This window comes from Mytilus edulis, chromosome 4 (assembly GCF_963676685.1).
Source record: "Mytilus edulis chromosome 4, xbMytEdul2.2, whole genome shotgun sequence".
Taxonomy (NCBI): domain Eukaryota; kingdom Metazoa; phylum Mollusca; class Bivalvia; order Mytilida; family Mytilidae; genus Mytilus; species Mytilus edulis.
In genome coordinates this window covers 51,059,953-51,079,747 of record NC_092347.1, presented here as the reverse complement: position 1 = coordinate 51,079,747, position 19,795 = coordinate 51,059,953, and positions in this window count along the sequence as shown.

Below are 19,795 nucleotides of genomic sequence, written 5' to 3'. Positions count from 1 at the left end.
GTTTGCATATCAGTAGTCCAAGTGAATTGTAGAAATAGTTCCGAGTTTTTTATTGTTTTTTTTTGATAGCCTATAGAATTAGAAGGTAAGTCTACATAAGTTATATTTACATGTAACAAGTGTGGACACAGATGAGTGTGGATAGTATGTATGGATGTTTGACAGTGTCTTATGACAAAATGAGTTCTATGTTTTTTCTATATGGTGTTATTAACTATGTTGCACGATGACAACCAATCTGAGCATTATGAGTGTTATTTATTAAATTTTTTATGCCCCCACCTACAATAGTAGATAGGCATTATGTTTTCTGGTCTGTGGGTCTGTTCGTTCGTTTGTCCCGCTTTAGGTTAAAGTTTTTGGTCAAGGTAGTTTTTGATGAAGCTGAAGTCCAATCAACTCGAAACTTAGTACACATGTTCATTATGATATGATCTTTCTAATTTTAAAGCCAAATTAGACTTTTGACCCCAATTTCACGGTCCATTGAACATAGAAAATGGAAGTGGGAGTTTCAGGTTAAAGTTTTTGGTTAAAGTAGTTTTTGATGAAGCTGAATTCCAATCAACTTGAAACTTACTACACTTGTTGCATATGATATGATCTTTCTAATTTCAAAACTCATAACTGCTCCAAAAGTAATCTGATAGAATTTCAAGCATTTTAAGCCAATATTATCAACATCTACTAATGAGTCTTAATATGTCTACATATCTAAAAGTCATAGTATTCAAAAGGTAATGCAAAATTATTCCTTTTCATTTTTTTTGTTATATGGATACACATTTGAGTGATACATGTACCAATACAATATTTGTTGTGGTATGAAAGTGCAGTAATTAGCATTTACTGTAACTATGTTAATTCACACAAATTGAAAAATAAACAAATGAATGGACCAGATGCTCCGCAGAGCCCAGCTTTATACGACTGCAGAGGTCGAAGCCTGAACAGTTGGGGCTAGTATTGACACAACATTCAAGCTGGAAACAGCTCTGAGTTTGAATTGTGATTAAATAGTTACATGTAACTAGAGTCTAAAAAGATGACTCCACTTTCCCTCTATATATTAAAACCCGCTTACCAATTTAAAAAGCATTTGCTCCCCTTGAACGCTAATTTGTCATTTCCCTTTAAATTTGCTCAAAAGTCATACTTATAGTCCATTTACATTACTAAGATGTCAAAGAACAAATGTATGAAATATTGAATCGCCGAAAATCTCTAAAGACAAGTAGTTGAGATTTCCCAAATTGCAAAAGTCGTAGGAATATTGTTTGTCGTCAATACGTAGTCAACTACGTATCTATATGTCAGTAGTCTATTATATATAATGTGAATACACAGAACCCCCATCCAATTACGGTTATTTTTGGAAAACAAATAGTGTGATTTGTCAAATTCAGCTGATTTTTTAATCGTCTGGAAAAAAGTGTACATTTTATGAGGGGGGATAATCCCGAGCTTAAAAACACCCGATCCCGGAGTCCCGATAAAGGTCCTATCCCCCCTCTTTTATGGTCATGTCTAAGAATTACTGTTTAATCTTCATTTGGCAAGAATACTTCAATAAGATACCCCCATTTCTACCCTCATACATGTATATGGACAGATCATATGTTATCCTATGTCATTTGAAATTGTGACGCCAGAAAGCATTCCCCCCCCCCCCCCCCCCCCCCCATTCGATAGCTGATAATTGATTTTCTGTCAAAATCTTAATGAGGTCAAGGTGAATTCCGAGTATTGTCTGATAAGTTAAAGTTCGAGAAACTCGAAAAAAGTAAATAAACAAGGAGGAAAATAAATCTTTCTATATATTTCTTTCGCCAAATTCTTCAGCAAATGACGAATTTTTACCGCCACAAGTATTATTTTTTCGCAAATTGGGAAAATGGCGACCGCCAGCGGAAACCCTGTGTGAGGACACCCTATCAAGCTTGCGCTCGTGTTGTGTTAAAACATTTTTAGTATGCTGAAAAATACCAACAATAGAAAAATAAACAAATAATCGATACTGTAAAATATCATTGGTTGAAGAGCCAATGATTTACATACATGTACATAAATATAACAACCATAAAATACAACTAATTTGATTTACACCACAACTGTTGGAAAAAAACCTTTATGTCTATCATGTACATGTTTATAACTTATCTCATTCTAGTCCATTCAACTGACAGAATCAGTGTAAATTTCATGAATTCTTTAATATCATGTACATGTATAATCATGGACTATTCTTTTATATAGCAATATCTGTTAGCCATTTAGAGGTCTTTTGCATTTAAAGTTCAGTTTAAGTGGGCTTATTTTGTGAAAACGAAGTCAATTTCCAGATCATAGTTTACATTTTCTTTATATTTTGCTGTGTCAAAATAACCTCAATATCAAGGACAATATATAGACCCAAAAACCGTCTATCACATTCTACACATGAGATTTTAGCAGGAAAGACTGTGATTGGAGTATTTAACCATTGCAACTTTTTAATTTGATCTCCTCCACTAATTGAAGTAGAATATTTAATGAAGGTGTGTCCACAATTTAGAATATGTTTATATATGTATAGAAATGATGTTGAGCCTGTTTTATAAATTGAAAAGGTTACATTTTCCCCTTATTTCAAAATCTAAGCTTGAACCTCTGCGGTCTTACAAAGTTGCCCCCTGCCGGGAATCTGGTTGTAACATGTACAACAATCAAAGATCAACCCACACTAAACTGAATGTAATTGAAAGACATCTAGAGGTTGATATCAGAGGCAGATTTAGGGGGGGGGGGGTCCTGCTTTTTGAGAAAAAATTTGGTTGCTTATATAGGGAATTACTGAATCATGACGAGCCCCCTCTTAGGTCAGTCAGTGGGCCCCCACTTAAGAAAATTTCTGGATCCGCCACTGGATATACAGTATCTAACAGAAGATGAAAAAGGGAACAATATGGTGAATTTTAGAGATTTATATTATTTCATGTACATGCATTTGAAATATATCCGATATATTGTTCGATTTTTTTTAGTTCTAAGTTCCAAGGTGACCTAGCTTCCATTTCAGAAATTGGATTTAAATGCTAGTCTATCAGAAGGATTTTTCCTTTTAATTGGTTGTAGATATGGAATCTTATTTTACCATGAAGTCAGATTTGAAAATGACTCTGGGAATGAAGATGTTGTAAAGACTGAATGTCAGTTTTAGTCTTATATACAAACATGTATGTACTTTATAATTTTAGTCTTGCATGTATATAATTATGTGTACAATACATATATCACTGATTCAGTGGCAATGGTAAATAGACACTGACAAGTCTTAGATCTATAATATTTTATAGTTTTGAATGTTTTGTCCATTGACTAAAACTAGGTGGAGGTTTGTGTGTTCTTATTTCCAACAGAGGTACACTCAACATATATCAATATGTGCATTAAGTAAATTGATAGTTGCTAGATACGGAATGATTATACAACAAGAAAGTTTTAACCTGTGTATATATACTTAAAATATGTTAAAAAAAATCATGTCTTTTTCAGGACTTCCGAATCCAACCATGTAGTATGGAATGTTGTTGAGATATGGTTTTGGTCAATGGATGTTAATGAAGGACCTGTAGTACAAAGTATATCACTGGATTTAGCTCTTTGTCTAAGTGTATTATTAAAGTACTTTGCTTTGAGCTCAGTTCATTGTTATGCAATTCATTCTTTGTGAAATAAAGATTTGACAGAAAACTCTCATGTACAAGGATTTGTCAAAGTAGTACCACCTCTATTTACAATGTAAGTATTAGGGAGATAAAAGCATTCTATTTTGATTTGAACCAAACATATTTATATTAAAAAAAAGAACAAATTTACCCGAGAATGCTACTCCCACTATATTTGTACTAGCAATATGATGCTAGGTTGTTTTAATACATCTGTAGACTACTGCCTACTTATGACTCTGTCCTGAGTGTATATGGTCCTTCAACTATGTGGGGAAAAAAAATATAAGGCCTATCTAGGCTTATCAATTTCTAAAACTATATTTCATTGTACATATTTGAAATTTTTATATAATTTTGTGGGTTATTGGGCAAACAGTCGAGGAATTTAGGGCCAAAAACAAACATTTTTGTAGATTCAAGACAATAAATTGGAGTTATCTTTCTTTGTCCAGAATGGTTGTTGAATTAATATTACCTAAAACCATTGCTTTATGAAATCTTCTTTGAAAATTGGAGTTATCTTTCTCTGTCCAGAATAGTAGTTGAATCGACTTAAAATAATGCTATATATACAATATACAATGCAAAATTCACTTTACTACCAACTGATAAATTTAAGCAGTCTTTAATAGCCATTCAGTGATTACAAGCACTTTGATTATCATTCTAGGGTTATCCCCTTTCACAAATGGAAAAATTTCTCAAGTTTGTCTCAACTAAATTTAGTGAAATGTGTATACAATGCTTACATGTATTACCGGTACCTCTAAACTCGGTTTAAGTTCAATTTTTAGCAGCTTCACTTTTACAGTTCTTGATTTATGTACCTTTATAATGTTATATGCTAGCGGAGGCATCATCACCATGACTGTATGACATTTACACTTTAATACTTTATGATGTATTGAAATGAGTAGTTGAATAATTACTGTTGCAAACTCCATTAAAAATTTGATTTGAGATCATTTTTATACAACCGCAAAAATTGAAAACTTTTTGGTTGTACATTGGTATCACGTTGGCATCATCGTCTTCATCCAAAGACATTCGGTTTTCGCACTCTAACTTCAGTAAAAGTAAAATAGAAATATATGAAATTTAGACACAAGATAACTTAAGTATTAGTAAACAGAAATCTACGATATTTTAACATAAGGTCTATGGCCACATAAGGAGGGTTGGGATAGATTTTGGTAATTTTAGTTCCAACAGTGTAGGATTTAGGGGTCAAAAACAGGCCCCAAATAAGCATTTTTCTTGGTTTTTGAACAATAACTTTAGTATAAGTTAATAGAAATCTATAAAGGTTTATGACCACAAAAGTAAGGTTTGGATTAATTTTGGAGTTTTGGTCCCAAGGAATAAGGGGCCAAAATTAAACTTTGTTTGATTTCATCAAAAAAATGAATTACAGTATTGTGCTTCTTTGATGTGCCAAATCTAACCATGTCCAAATTCTTAATTTTAGGTCCTGTTTTCTAATTGGTCTACATTAAAGTCCAAAGGGTCCAAAATTAAAATAAGCTTGATTTTAATAAAAATTGAATTCTTGGGGTTCTTTGATATGGTGAGTCTGAACATGTACTTAGATTTTTGATTATGGGCCCAGTTTTCAAGTTGGTCCAAATCGGGGTCAAAAATTATTATACTAAGTATTGTGCAATAGCAAGAAATTTTCAATTGCGCAGTATTCTGCAATGCGCAGTATTGTTCAATAGCAAGAAATGTTCAATTGCACAGTATTGCACACTAGCAAGAAATCTCCAATTGCACAGTATTGTGCAATAGCAAGATATTTAATTGCACAGTATTGCACAATAGCAAGAAATATCTAATTGCACAATATTGCGCAATAGCAAGAAATTTTCAATTGCACAGTATTGCCAATAGCCAGAAATATTCAATTGCACAGGATTGTCCCGTTTTCAAATTGGTCTACATTAAGATCCAAAGGGTCAAAAATTGAACTTTGTTTCATTTCAACAAAAATTGAATTCTTAGGATTCAAACGCATTGATCTCAGCAATTTCTTCACTGTCGTTCCCTCAATAACTGCATTAAACAGTTTCTAATCATTATTCATTCAAAACCATTTTAGTATACCAATGTCTCACACACAACATATTATAGTATACTGTTGTCTATCAGTCCATCATCCACACTTCAGACAATAACTAGAAAACACTTCCCCCTACTTTCAAGAAACTTTGTTGAAATGTTTATATCTATTGACATTAGCTCCACATCGATTTTATAAATTTTAGAATTTTCATTTCCATGTTATGAAGAGAGATTTTATCCTTAAAAAAGAGAGAATTTTCCAATTTTGAACAATAACACAAAAATGCATCCATCACCTTTAATTAAACTTTGGTGAATTGTTTACACTATTGACCTAAGGTCCCTTTTGATTGTAATAAATTTCAGATTATACATTTCTGTGTTATGAATTTTTATATATGCTAAAAAAAAGAAGGGATTTTATAGTTTTTGGACACCTATAATTGCAGGAGTTTCTGGCTACATTGAAAACCCATTGGAGGCCTTCAGCTGTTGTCTACTCTATGGTTGGGTTGTTGTCACTTTGACACTTTCCTCATTTCCCATCTCAATTATTCACATAAACACTTCCACATCATTTTATAAAACTTGGGTGAATTGTCTATGTCTGTTTGTTGACTTCAGCTGCATTCCAAAATTTAAAACAAGATTAACAACTACAGGTCCCCAAATAGCCTTCAACAATGACAAAAGCTCATACAGCACAGTCAGCTATAAAAGACCTTAAAATGACAAATATAAAACAAATGAAATGAGAAAACAAATAGACTAATAATTGTACAAAACAAAATAGTTCAACCTTTAAGCAAGCTTAAAAGGAATCAAGACATATCATGCGCTTACAGTGCAGCTATTTATTAACAAACTCCATATTCAAACACTCAAACAACTAATTCATAGAGAGGGGTGGAAGTTGAAGCCTCCTTTTTTATCAGTCAATGCATTTGAATGAAGACATGTACACATCAACTCAATTTGTTATTACACATTTCCAGTCTAGCTTTCAATACATATGTAACGACCTTTAACCCCACTGACAATTTGCGTCTGTGTCCATACTTGTTGTATATAAAAAAAAAATACTTTAAGTTTACTGTAAAGTTTATATAATTTCAAATAAAATATTTATTGATCTCGCAGATTTCTTAGTTGTATGAAAAAATATTGTAAACAAAAGAGATATTAAAAATTTTTGTCGATCAATATAATCAACACGTAAATTGGCGAATATGAAATCCGTCCGGTCAATTTTTTTTTGTAGAAAAACAATTTGTTTTACTATAAAGTTTAAATTTTCATATAAGATAACTATTAATCTCGCAGATTTCTTAGTGGTATGAACAAACACTGTAAATCAAAAGAGATATTAACACTTTTTGTCGATCAGTTCAATATACGTAAAGCATACATAAAGTGAAATCCGTCCGGTCAATTGTTTTTGCTCAAAAATACTTTTTTAAACTATTTTTGTTAGATTTTCATAAAAAAATAGTCTTGTTTGCTCTATGGTCGGGTGGTTGTCGCTTTGACATATTCACCATTTCCTTTCTCAATTTTATTTTATCTCTAATGCGGGGTTCACACATTGCCGATTATTGCTCCCGTTTGAGATCAGACAGCGATACGACACGAAAAGTGAAAAAGTCGGATTAGTATCCTTAATTATCTGGAATGTCCTATTATTGTCTGGACGCAGTCGTTTTAGTTCGTAACAGATTCCTACTGGTCGGGAAGGGTCCGAATAGTTCGGCAAAGCACCCCGACAGTTAGGTGCGTCCCGTAACATTCGGGGAAACTCAGCCGATTTTGTCTAGTCGGATTACAATCGTGCCTATGTCGTGACAGATTCTGCTGTATCGGATCGAATTCCTAACAATGTTCTGTGTATTCGGGACAGTGTCCTGTGGAACGGGAATGATCTGGAGAAGTCCCGACAATAACAGAATACAATACGACTGAGACCAGACAAAGCCGTTTGCAATGCGATAGAGCGGACCGTGATAGGATTACGTTCCGACAGTACCTGATCATCCCGATTATGCCGACAGTTTTCGAACGGATAACTTCCGTCAGCGTCGGTTCACTGTCTTGTCACTATCTGATCTCTGTCGGATTACATTCGGTAGAATCGGGACGCAGTCGTGACAGACTCGGTCGAATTTTACCTGGCGAAAGATACAAATCGAATTTCCATCCACGATCAGTGGCGTAGCTGGGTCATTTTTACGTGTACGCCCAAACCTTGGCCAGGGATATGAGGGGTGCCAACCTCTCAATGTTAAAGCATCTGCGGGTAGTTGGTTCGAAAGGGACAAAGCCCCCAAAAGCTATCGAGAATGATATACCATAATGATTCCTGTCAGTAAAAAATCATTGATAGCAACATACTTTTGAATCTAAATGGTTTATTTGTTTTGGTTAAATTTTGTAATATGTTAACTTATTCATCGTGTTAAACTGGAAGCTAGCCAAAATGGTCATTGGTTTTAGAGAAAACGTCCAAACCATTAAGGATGCAGTGAGTGAGCATTCAATCGACAAAAGCACCTTTTAATGAACACCAAAAAATATTAAAAAAATTCTGGAACACCTTGGATTTCTTCCCACAAAAAGTGAATCAATTTATCATTCCTTTAAAGGGATTTAAAAAAAATCTAAAACTTTCTTTTTGATATTTTTTTCTTGATCTGGAATATTTCACGACAATCTATGAAGGTTTATAAATTGAGCATGTAAAACAATTAATTGCGTAAAGAAGAGTCTGGCTATCTGTCTAACAGAAAAATGAACGAAAACAAATGCTTTCAAAATTTTAGCTTTAGACATTAGTCATAGAAAAAGCTTCTTTCGGCATTTACATAAAATTCGATGAAGGTTCGACAACAGGGGCGGATGCAGGAATTTTCGAAAGGGGGGTGCTAACCCAGGGCACCCAGGGCAAAGGGGGGGGGGGGGTGCAAAACATATGTCCCGATACAAATGCATTGATCGGCAAAAATAAAGGGGGGGTGCGCACCCCCGGAACCCCCCCCCCCCCTGGATCCGCCACTGGACAAGTAGTTAATGTAATTGAGAAATAACAAAATGTAAGCCCAAACTGCGACCACTTATTAGTTGCAGAAAGAAATACATTTTGTCCTTAAAATGCGGGAAAATTAAAGATATTACAATTGCATTATTATATTGCTCTGAATACTCTTTTGATCATAACAGTTTCTGTTCAACTTTCGTAAAATTTCCCGGAGATTCATTCAAAAGACTTTATTCACATTTGGAACCGAAATATTGACGCCGCTTTGTCTCGCTTTTGGGGCATAAATCACAGGCTCGACAAAAATACAAACAGCATATCAAATCTGCGCAGATAGTGAATTGATTAAAATATAAGAAAAGTACGTAGAATTCATAGTAGATTCAGACTTTTACAAAAGATTTGAACAAATATATTAGATGATCTATTTGACTAAAGGAGTAGGTTCAGTAAGACCCCTTTTTGGCCCTAAAATATAGCAGCTTTACAAAATTGTTAAAATGTAAACCTTTAGTTATTTATTGGACAGTAGAATGCTTCTGCTACATAAATATGGGCTGTTTTTGACAATACAATGCACATATATCCGGTACTAGCACCATTAAGTCATGCTAAATTACTGAAATCCTCATAATTTTAGCATTTTAGTTAAATTTTAGACGGTTTTCGTGTCAAACGAAAGTGGCCGCATTCGTGTTCATCCTTAATATTGAAATGTAAGTTGTATTTTATGATAATACATAACATATATAAAGGTTGAGGATGAACACGGATGCGGCCACTTTCATTTTTACCAAAAACCATATGAAAAGTGACATTTTTCGGCATATAAGGTAGATCTTTCATATTTGAACTTGAATCGGATCGTTTTTAATGACTAAATCTGTCAAAATCTTTCACATAAACTAATTAATTCAAATAAAATAGACACTTAAGTGTTTAAAAAGTGGTCAAAATCTTTCGTCAGATGAACCTGAAATTTGAGGCCAAAATCGGTCCTTACCGGACCTACTCCTTTAGTCTTTTTTTTATTCAAAATTACAATTCATTAAAAGAAGAAGCACAAGGCTGATGTGCTTTTGAAGAGTTTTTCTTATTCTATGTCGATTATTTGTTTTATTTTCAAAATTCAAGTGTACGCCCGGGCGTTTTGACGTAAACGTAGCTACGCGCATGACGATTCACAGGATCTTGATCAGACTTTTGACAAATTTTAATCGGGAATGGTCCTGTCAAGGACGTCAGTAAAAATCGTGAATGTGTGACCCAAGCTTAAGGTATTCAAATATTAAAATAATCTATCAAGTAACAAGAAAGTTCCGGTGCATGAATATCCTGTCACAATACGGGCAAACGTCCTGTCATTAGTGTATAACCCAGCTGTTGGCAGCGTATCGTCGCGATGCGGTATGTGGGATTCAGCGTATATTTTCCGGAAAAAAATAACAATAATTTATTACCAAGAGAAACAGCATGTAAGCGTACAGCTTCCAGAACTTGTAGTTTTCAGTCCAGCATAGGGACGTAAAAAAGAACAAGGAGTTTCTGTCGACTGTAAGTTTTCTCATATCACATGAAACGTCATTACTGTATAGTCTTCTATACTACATGTATAAACAATTCATCAAAACTTAATTTCACATTTATATTTATCCGGCTCAGCCTGTCGGGTTATACAAAACCGGGTCAAAATTCATCAGTCAATATGTTCTAGTTCTGAATATGTATTTAACTTGCCACTGGCCGTTAATGTGTGAAGTGTTTGAAATATTATTTATTTCACATGTGACGACATAATTATCCAAGTGTCATCCATCTTTCCTAAAATATTCCTTTGGTATCTTACGTCTCTCTTTCCCTCTATTTTTTTCTTTATCTTTTGGGGAGGGGGAGCACAAATACATGAACACGAGTTATTTGTAGAGTAATCATATATTTGTTGAAATATCAAACGCTATTTAAGAATAACGCCATTTAAAAATCACTGTAAGAAGCATACAACATTTTACATCGGTTGCTTGCTGTCGAAATCAATGAAAATTTAGCACCGTATTATAAAATAAATCATACTCAATCTTTCTTTAATGCTTTGTAAAGGCTTACATAATTTAAGCACCAAAAAAAAATTATATGTTGTTGTATTTCTTCAAACTGTAGCTACATGCAGCAAACTGTACGACCAGCAGATTAAAACATACATGTACGACCGCTAGACGTCATAGCAATATGGGAATATCAAACACCTTACCTCGTTATTTTGGTCCTATTGATGACCACAACAAAAGTTCCACACTGTATATTTGGCTTTACAAGTCACCGACAAGAGAAATATTTAACACACACATACATGTATTTATGTAGAGTAACATATCTTTCGGAGTGCTAAACTGTAACCATCACACCAGGGTCCGTCTTGTAAAAGAGTATTCAACTCATATAGAAAAATGTTCTTATGCTGAATCTCGTGTAATATTGCCACTGAAATATTTGCAAAAATTAAGAAAAAGACGGGGGAAAAAACACTAGTAGTTCAGATGTAGGTGCGTGTTCAGATCTCTCAATGTGATCACTTGCCTTTCAAAAAAACAGTGACATATAGAGATTGTCGGAATCCGATCATGACTGAAAAGGACAACAATTTTTGTCGAGCCTTCGACTTTAGTCGAAAAAGGGAGACATAGCGATCCTACATTCTGTCGGCGTCGGCGTTCACAAATATTCACTCTGTGGTTAAAGTTTTTGAAATTTGAATTACTTTCTTAAACTATTCTGGATTTCTACCAAACTTGGACAGCAGCTTGTTTATGATCATAAGATAGTATCCAGAAGTAAATTTTGAAAAAAAGAATATCCATTTTTTCTGTATTTTACTTATAAATAGACTTAAGTTTTCTGCCAGGATACAATACATTGACTTTGTGGTTCAAGTCTTTTTAAAATTTTAATAACTTTCTTATACTATTCTGGATTTGTACCAAACTTGGACTGAAGCTTGTTCATGATTAAAAGCTAGTATCTAGAAGGACATTTTGTTAAAATTTTGTACCTGTTTATCCGTTTATACCTAAATTGTCATCCTGCCTTTTTTTTTGCAAAGTGTCTCATCCTGCCTTTTTTTCTTAAAACTCCTGTCCTGCCTATTTTTTTCAAATTTCATCCTAGCCCCCCCATAAAAATCAAATGGTAGCTCCCTTAGTTTTTCTTCCAGTTAATATTACATACAGTCTACAGTTAAAGTTTTTTAAACATTTATTAGATTCATAAACTATCCTTAATTTTTACCAATCTTGGACAGAAGCTTCTTACATGAAAAGATAGTATCGAGCGGAATATTTTTCTTGATGTTTTCACCCTCATTTTTTTAGGGATTAACAGCAAAAGAATGCGAGACACTGGGTTCCGCGGATCCCTTACGATTTTTTTTTAATACAAAGGCAGCTGATTTTATCTTGATTTCTTGGTTCTTTAAAAATAATGGCCAACATGATATTAGAGTGCTGAAAATGGCACGCACAACTAATCAGTTATTTTCAAATAACCTATTATTAATCCGTATTGGGAAACAAAAGTAAATATACCATATTGAAACATAAATGTGATAAAAGAATATACATTCAAAGAAAAAGAGGTGCACCAACCGAAAATAGAAACTGCAATCTTTCTCTTAATTTCATTGGATATACAATAATACAATACTAATTTATTAACATTTCACCATCAATAATATCGGATCTCAAAATTTAAACTCTTACCAAAATTTCTCATTCTATCTCACAGTAATACTATAACTTGGAAGTTCTAAGCGGAACTCGAGCTTTATCTAGAACTCTTAATTACTGGAGTTAATATGCGAACTCAAATTGATACTCGAACTTCAACTCAAAATCTAACTGGAACTCGAACTCATTAAAATGTCTACAAATGTTATCAACACTTCACTTGTCATCTGATAAAAAACTAGAGTTAGATAAAATATATCAACTTTTCCACAGAAACACGGAAAGATGTAACAGAACAAGAAAAAAAAAAGTTCAGTTTATTATAAGTTAAAAGATTTATTTATTACATATCAACTGGGAACATTATATATATATATGTTCCTGATATCAATATAACGTTACGATGTGTCTTTTATTATCAATCTTTATCATAATGTTTAGTAGTAAATACAGTAGTTTTGCATATGTGATAAATAGCCTGCTGTTTAATCCATATCGCGCAACTTTGATGCGCACCCTTTATCGCATACCCTTTATCACACCCCTACCCTTTATCGCATACCCTTTATCACACCCCTACCCTTTATCACACCGCTACTTTTTTTTTTTTTTTTTTTTTTTTTACATAACAGTCAGTTTTGGTTTTTTTTTTTGCTTAAGAAAAATTTTCCTCAAAATAGATAATTTTTTTGAATGACGTCATTGTTTGGTATGTGACGTCACGAACGTCGAGTTTTCACATTGTATGTGACGTCACGAACGTCAAGTTTTCATATTTTTTGGCACACTAAATGCAACTATGAAAAATACAAAACACACAAATTAATACAATAATAAATAAAATATTTTTAAAACAACAGCACGCAAATTGTAAGGTAACCCAGGTGCTTCGGATAAGTAATTGAGCAGAATGGATTCCCAACAAAAGGAGAATGAGATGTGCCGTTTGTTCTGGCAAAGAGAACAGATTTTCGGGGACAAGAATAAGAACATGGTGTCCGGACTGTGGCGTTGGACTTTGTGTTGGAAGATGTTTTAAACATTTCCACACATTGCAGATTTATGAGGAATAAAATGTTTGCGTTTTAAGGAAGAAACAACTTCAGTTAATTGGACATCAGTTTTATAGTCATAAATACTCAAATGTTATCACATTCCAAGAAATGACAAAATATTATTAGTATACAAAAACACTCTAATCAGCTGATCTATTCTTGATAAAACTTATAAGAATAAAATGCATATGAAGTACATGTTGATTTCTTTTCGTTCTTTATTTGTATTTAATAACTTCTCCGCTGAAGCAAAATATGATTTTTTTGTTCATCTACAAATATAGAACAAAATAAGTCAATTTCTCTTCACCTAATGGTAATAATTGTCACCTCTTTTATCAAAGAATACAGCTGAAGTAGTGAAGACTCAACTTTCTAAATTAAAAAAAAACCTCGAAAACGACGACGTCAAAAGAATTCGGCACTGGCGACGTCCAAATGTCATTACCTATTGGTAACGTCATAACGTTGTTTTTTTTAAAATCTGGCATCAAGAGGGTTAAGGCCTTTGAAACAAGACAAAAGTAGAACTGAAGGTAACCCAGTGCTATGGATCAGAAAACAGTTCATATAATATAATACTCTTCTGTTGAAATATATGATAAAGCGTATAATACATGGCAAAATCCGTATCATATGCCGTATCACCCTCGACCAATATCATCCCTCGGGCCTAAAGGCCCTTGGGCTGATATTGATGTCTCGGGATGATACGACATATGATACGGATTTTGCCATGTATTATTCTCTATGTATTAGCACTGAATTATCAGATGAATTGTATTTCTCATAACGTACCAAGGTTGCGCGAATAATTGAACGGAAATATCATATATAAGTAATACATAAAGCTTTCATACCATGGCGATGAACACTGAGCATATTATGTACAATAAACACGAAACGATGTATGGGTGAGGTTTTAAGAAAACAGAAATATCGGCTCTGAAATTAATTTAAATTTGAAAGAATATGAATTTAAAATGGTGCTAAATTATAAAATAAAGGAAAATCAAATAATGGGCGACAATGTTTAAAAAAGAAATATTTGATAATCACATTCTAAGCATTCAAACCCTCATTTATAAGTGTTGACATGTTCCCCTACGACTATGTTCATTGACTTTGGTACTAAACAAAACAAAATATGCATTTACATTTATACATTATAGTGCACAGAAAATAATTTATAAGATGTGGTTCACAAGTTTTATTCTCGCTATTTTAAATTCATAGTACGTTTTCACAAGCAGGGAATTTAAAATATTTAAAGGAATCACTAATATGTCTGTTAGTTAATACATAATGTCAGTTTATATATAAAAAAAATCAACCAAATACTGTTCATTTATAATGAAGACTTCAGAATACAGTAAATGTTAGTTATTCGCCGGTTGTCATGTTCATCGTGAATGAAAAAAAAAGTTAAAAATCATTCAATATGTAATTTCAAGACCTTCGAAGGAATACACCACTAAAACAAGTGCCTTGCTACACTTTACATGTAGCATATGTTTTTCTCCTTGTTTATCCTGAAATTTGTTTGTTCAATCCAGCAGTCATTTTGTGGGGATTATCTATGATTCGTTGATTCGTATCCTACGACCAAACAAATTATCATCACAAAACTTAAATAAACCTTAATATTTGCGGTTTTTTCTCTGTATTGAACATTTTGTACAGGTTTCTTCTATCCACCGAGCAAGGTCATGATTTCTTGTGATATGACGTGTGATGTACAGCCAACTATATTAGAGTATACTACGGCTTGGAAATATATTGGGAGACATTAGGCATTTGAGCTGGCTTTCTGCTGGGAACAGTATGTCAATATACATATATATGTATATATGTTCCTGCTTTCTGTAACTGCTAGCAAGTCAGGATTTTCATTGGTTGTCTAATGTGATACCTTCACCGTCGTATTTTGTTATTTTTATAGATTTGAGTATAGATAGTAAGGCATAATTAACATTATTATGATGAAATAATATTGAACAGCAACTATTTTTTAACGATTTTTTCTTGTTCAGATTGTAAAAACCTCTATAGCTTCGCCGCCCTCCTGACTGCCTGCCTCGGTATAAACAGAAGGCAAGCTACGCCACTGTCGTATGCCCTTAAGCCTATCTTTAGTTAAGTTTCAAACACAAAGTAATTAAATTATACATCTCATACCAATCACGTTTATATAGAAGTCTTCATTAACGAACAAAGGTAAGTTTTACACTCGTGATGAGTTTAATTATTAATCCATGAAAGTGTTGATCCGTGTATAACCACCGTTCAAATGTTTCTAATCGGTCAACAGTTTCAGACGAAAGACTATTTTTTTGTTTCAAGTAGTGCACATGAAAACATTCCCTCGGAAGAAAAGGACGTTGATGGTACTACTTTAACAAATAGTAAGTTAACCTAAGGAAAACATATTTATGCTGTTAAGGATGTACTTAGGTGAGGTTTTTGGAATAAGTGTCAAATGTTCGGACTCCTCGGTGTTTTTCTTACGATACAATGTAAAATATTTTGCCCCATAACACCTATTTATCTTTTAACATAAGACTTTATAATTCATAAAAGGTCATTAAACATAATTTAATCAGATACTTGATTTTCTTTCTTTTGATTTGAGACCCAAATAATACCACTGCAAAATTAAGGTAAAAGCCCGAGTCAGCCTTTCCCCGCCATATTTTATAAATCAAATATCTCGAAATGGAGCTCCATGACCTATCAATATTTTTGGCTTAGTTTGATCCTTTTCCAATACTCTTCCAGCTTAAAGTATCAATTTTAAATTCTTGATTTATTTAATTTTACCTTAGATCACCTAAGTACATCCTTAATTAATTGTTTTAGTATAACGAAGGGGATATTTCATTGGAACTAAAGTGATTGGAAATGTGAAGAGAACTTATCTGAAGATGTATAACAGCAAACGAGTATCCGAGTACTCGGCCCTTCGAGTACTCTTTGCCATCCCTAGGCTACTAGTTACCGTATCAACTAGCTGTTGTCAGAAAAAAAGTAAAATTACAACCTGAATTTTTTTGGCGATACATATGAAAATTTTCCTTGGCTTATAATGAACCCCAATGAAAACTGTTTGAATGAATACTTTATTGTAAAAAACATATATATGCTATAGCAACGAAAAACATATTTACAACATGACAAATGATAAACAGCAGAGATTAATACATATAAATCATTATAAGAAAGCAAATAACATTAAGTAACAATATGTGATCTGATTGACCACGCAGATTTTATGTAGTTACACATTTTTTTAATATGTAAATCAGACTTTAATTTAAATAGATACTGTAATTAAGTAAGGTTTGACCAAGAACAATAGAATTCTGGCAAATATATAGGCCTAACTGATCTATAGACAGGGCATACTAATAAAAAGTGGTATTCGTTTTCAACACACTGCATATTACAACATTTACATAAACGTAATTCTCTAGCCATTCCAGTAAATCTTCCTGTTTCAATGTTCAGTTTTAGTGTACCACTTCGCAATTTAGTTAAAAAGTGTGGATTATAACAGCAATATAAATAATGTTCAAACCTTAATTCTAACTTAATGGGAGAGATCCGTTTGCGCCAAAAACGCGTCCTTTTGCGTCACAACTTTTTTCTCAAATGCTACGTTTGCGCCACATGTTTTAAAATTAAATGGTTTCATTTGCGCCAAAAATAAATCATACGATTGCGCCAGTTAAAAGAAAATTACTTCCTTACTCCTTTATTCGGACTTGGAACCGGCAGTGTAACACGGCACATGTTTCATTTTCTGAAACATATGTTTTTATTACTGCTGCTGCATGGGTACTTCCCAATTTAATGTATGTAGTAGCTTTTAACTTCTTTTTATTGTCCAAAAACACAAACATTGAAGGATGAAATCCATAAAATAGTTAATAAAAGTTCATAATAATAATAAATCCCATACGCATGGTGGGAACAAAGCTCTGTGTCATCAACATTTGTGGCTAAAAACCCTTTAGGGAGACGGATTTATAAAAGTTTTTCCAAACTTGTTTCCGAATCCCATATTTGAACTTTATGTAACATTGTAATATTTGTCTTGACATTTTTCATTAATAAATACTGTTTAAACTAAAACATAAAGAGCAAAAACTTCTATTTTCTATATTGGCATATCTTTGTTAAGCAAAGCAATAAGTTTTATTCTCTCTCTGTACATTGACTGTCTAATGCTGCTTAAGTCATTTAATTCTCTTCAGAAACTCGTCTTTATGGTGAAATATCTCCTAACATGTGATACCTTTTGAGGCAAAAATAAGAATACATATATAGTAATCATTAATATTTATGATAGATATATGTACACTCGGGTAAATTGGCGCAAATGAGTTCCGAATATTGGCGCAATTGATACATTTTGAAAATAAAATTTGGCGCAAATGATACCCCTGAAAAACAGTAATTGGCGCAAAAGGACTGCTGCCAACAAATTTGGAGCTAATTCCACTTTTAAGGAGTTCATACATAAGTATTCTTCGGTCCAGCTTGTCAAACGCGTTACGGAAATCTACGAATGAACAGCACATATTTTGCTTTTGTTGAAGAGTATTAGTAATAATTCCATGTAATACAAATATTGCATTTATAGTATATAGGTCACCGTACGGCCTTCAACAATGAGCAAAGCCCATACTGCATAGTCAGCTGTAATAGGCCCCGATAAGACAATGTAAAACAATTCAAACGAGAAAACTAACGGCCTCATTTATGTAAAAAAAATGAACGAAAAACAAATATGTAACACATAAACAAACGACAACCACTGAATTACAGGCTCCTGACTTGGGACAGGCACATACATAAATAATGTGACGGGGTTAAACATGTTAGCGGGATCCCAACCCTCCCCCTAACCTGGGACAGTGTTATAACAGTACAACATAAGAACGAACTATAAAAATCAGTTGAAAAAGGCTTAACTCATCAGATGGACAAAAATACAAGTAGACGTGGCCGGGTACTTATACATCCCGACACAAAAAGAGGCAATGAACAGATCTTTGAGTACTCGCAGTTATCTGACAGCTAGTTCAAAGCCACTAACAACATGGATTTAGTGTAAAGACGTCATAAACAGCCAGAGAAAAACATGACCTTATTCACAAAGCATCCGTTAGCTAACGGACCCGTTAATATCTCCGTTAAGTTTCCGCTAATTTTAATTCGTATTCACAAAGCCTCCGTTAATTAACGCACCCGTTAACGTCTCCGTTAAGTGTTCCGTTAAACCCGATAATTAACGGGTATGTTGACGTACCCGTTAACGGGCACTTTTTATAGTGTTTAGTATATGAATTAGAATTTTACCATATAACATATCTTATATGCAATACGAAATCGAATACGAAATTATTTAAATGATTACTGAAGAACAGGCATAAACATATGCAAGGTTTACAATATTTGGGTTTATATTGATTTTTTTCTGATTATTTACTCTATATCCATTAGTTTTCTTGATCCTATGATTTTTTGTCAGGCACTTTAATATTATATTATCGGCGTTGCCTCGGGCCATTACAGACTTCCTCGACCATTATTACAGACCTTGGACATATAACAGGGCCATTATAAAAATACCCATTCATTAATAATATAGTATTTCCTGGCCCTTAAGGGATAATGATAGCCTTTTTAGAATTTTCACCACTTTATAACACTGCCGGAAATTCTACATACCGTGACAGTTAACTGAAGTGCTTTCATTATACTATTAGTATTCAGAAATGAATTTGAATATGCATCATGACCGTTTACTTTTTTGTATATCTTTAAAAACCCTAGGCTACTAATGCGTTTAGGTCTTCTCCATGCAGTGAATACAATTTTTTTTTTTAAATCTCAAAAATTCATTTTCACCTGTATGGGAAAGTATGTTCAGTTGATACCGTATTTTTTCCCAATAACACTGTTCAGATACATTTACTTAAGTACCTAGATTCTGGAATGCAAACACTACTGTGCTACCTCCAGCTCAAAAGCCGAGTCTCTCAGTATATTTCGAAACCGTCGTATTCTCTAATATAGGTGGCTGTACCTCAAGATGACATTTGATTTAACGTCATTAAACAGAAATCGTGAACTTATTCGATGAATAGTTCAGAATTTACAATACAGAAAAAAAACAAAAGCAACGGTTAATGTTTATTTGAAATAATTTTT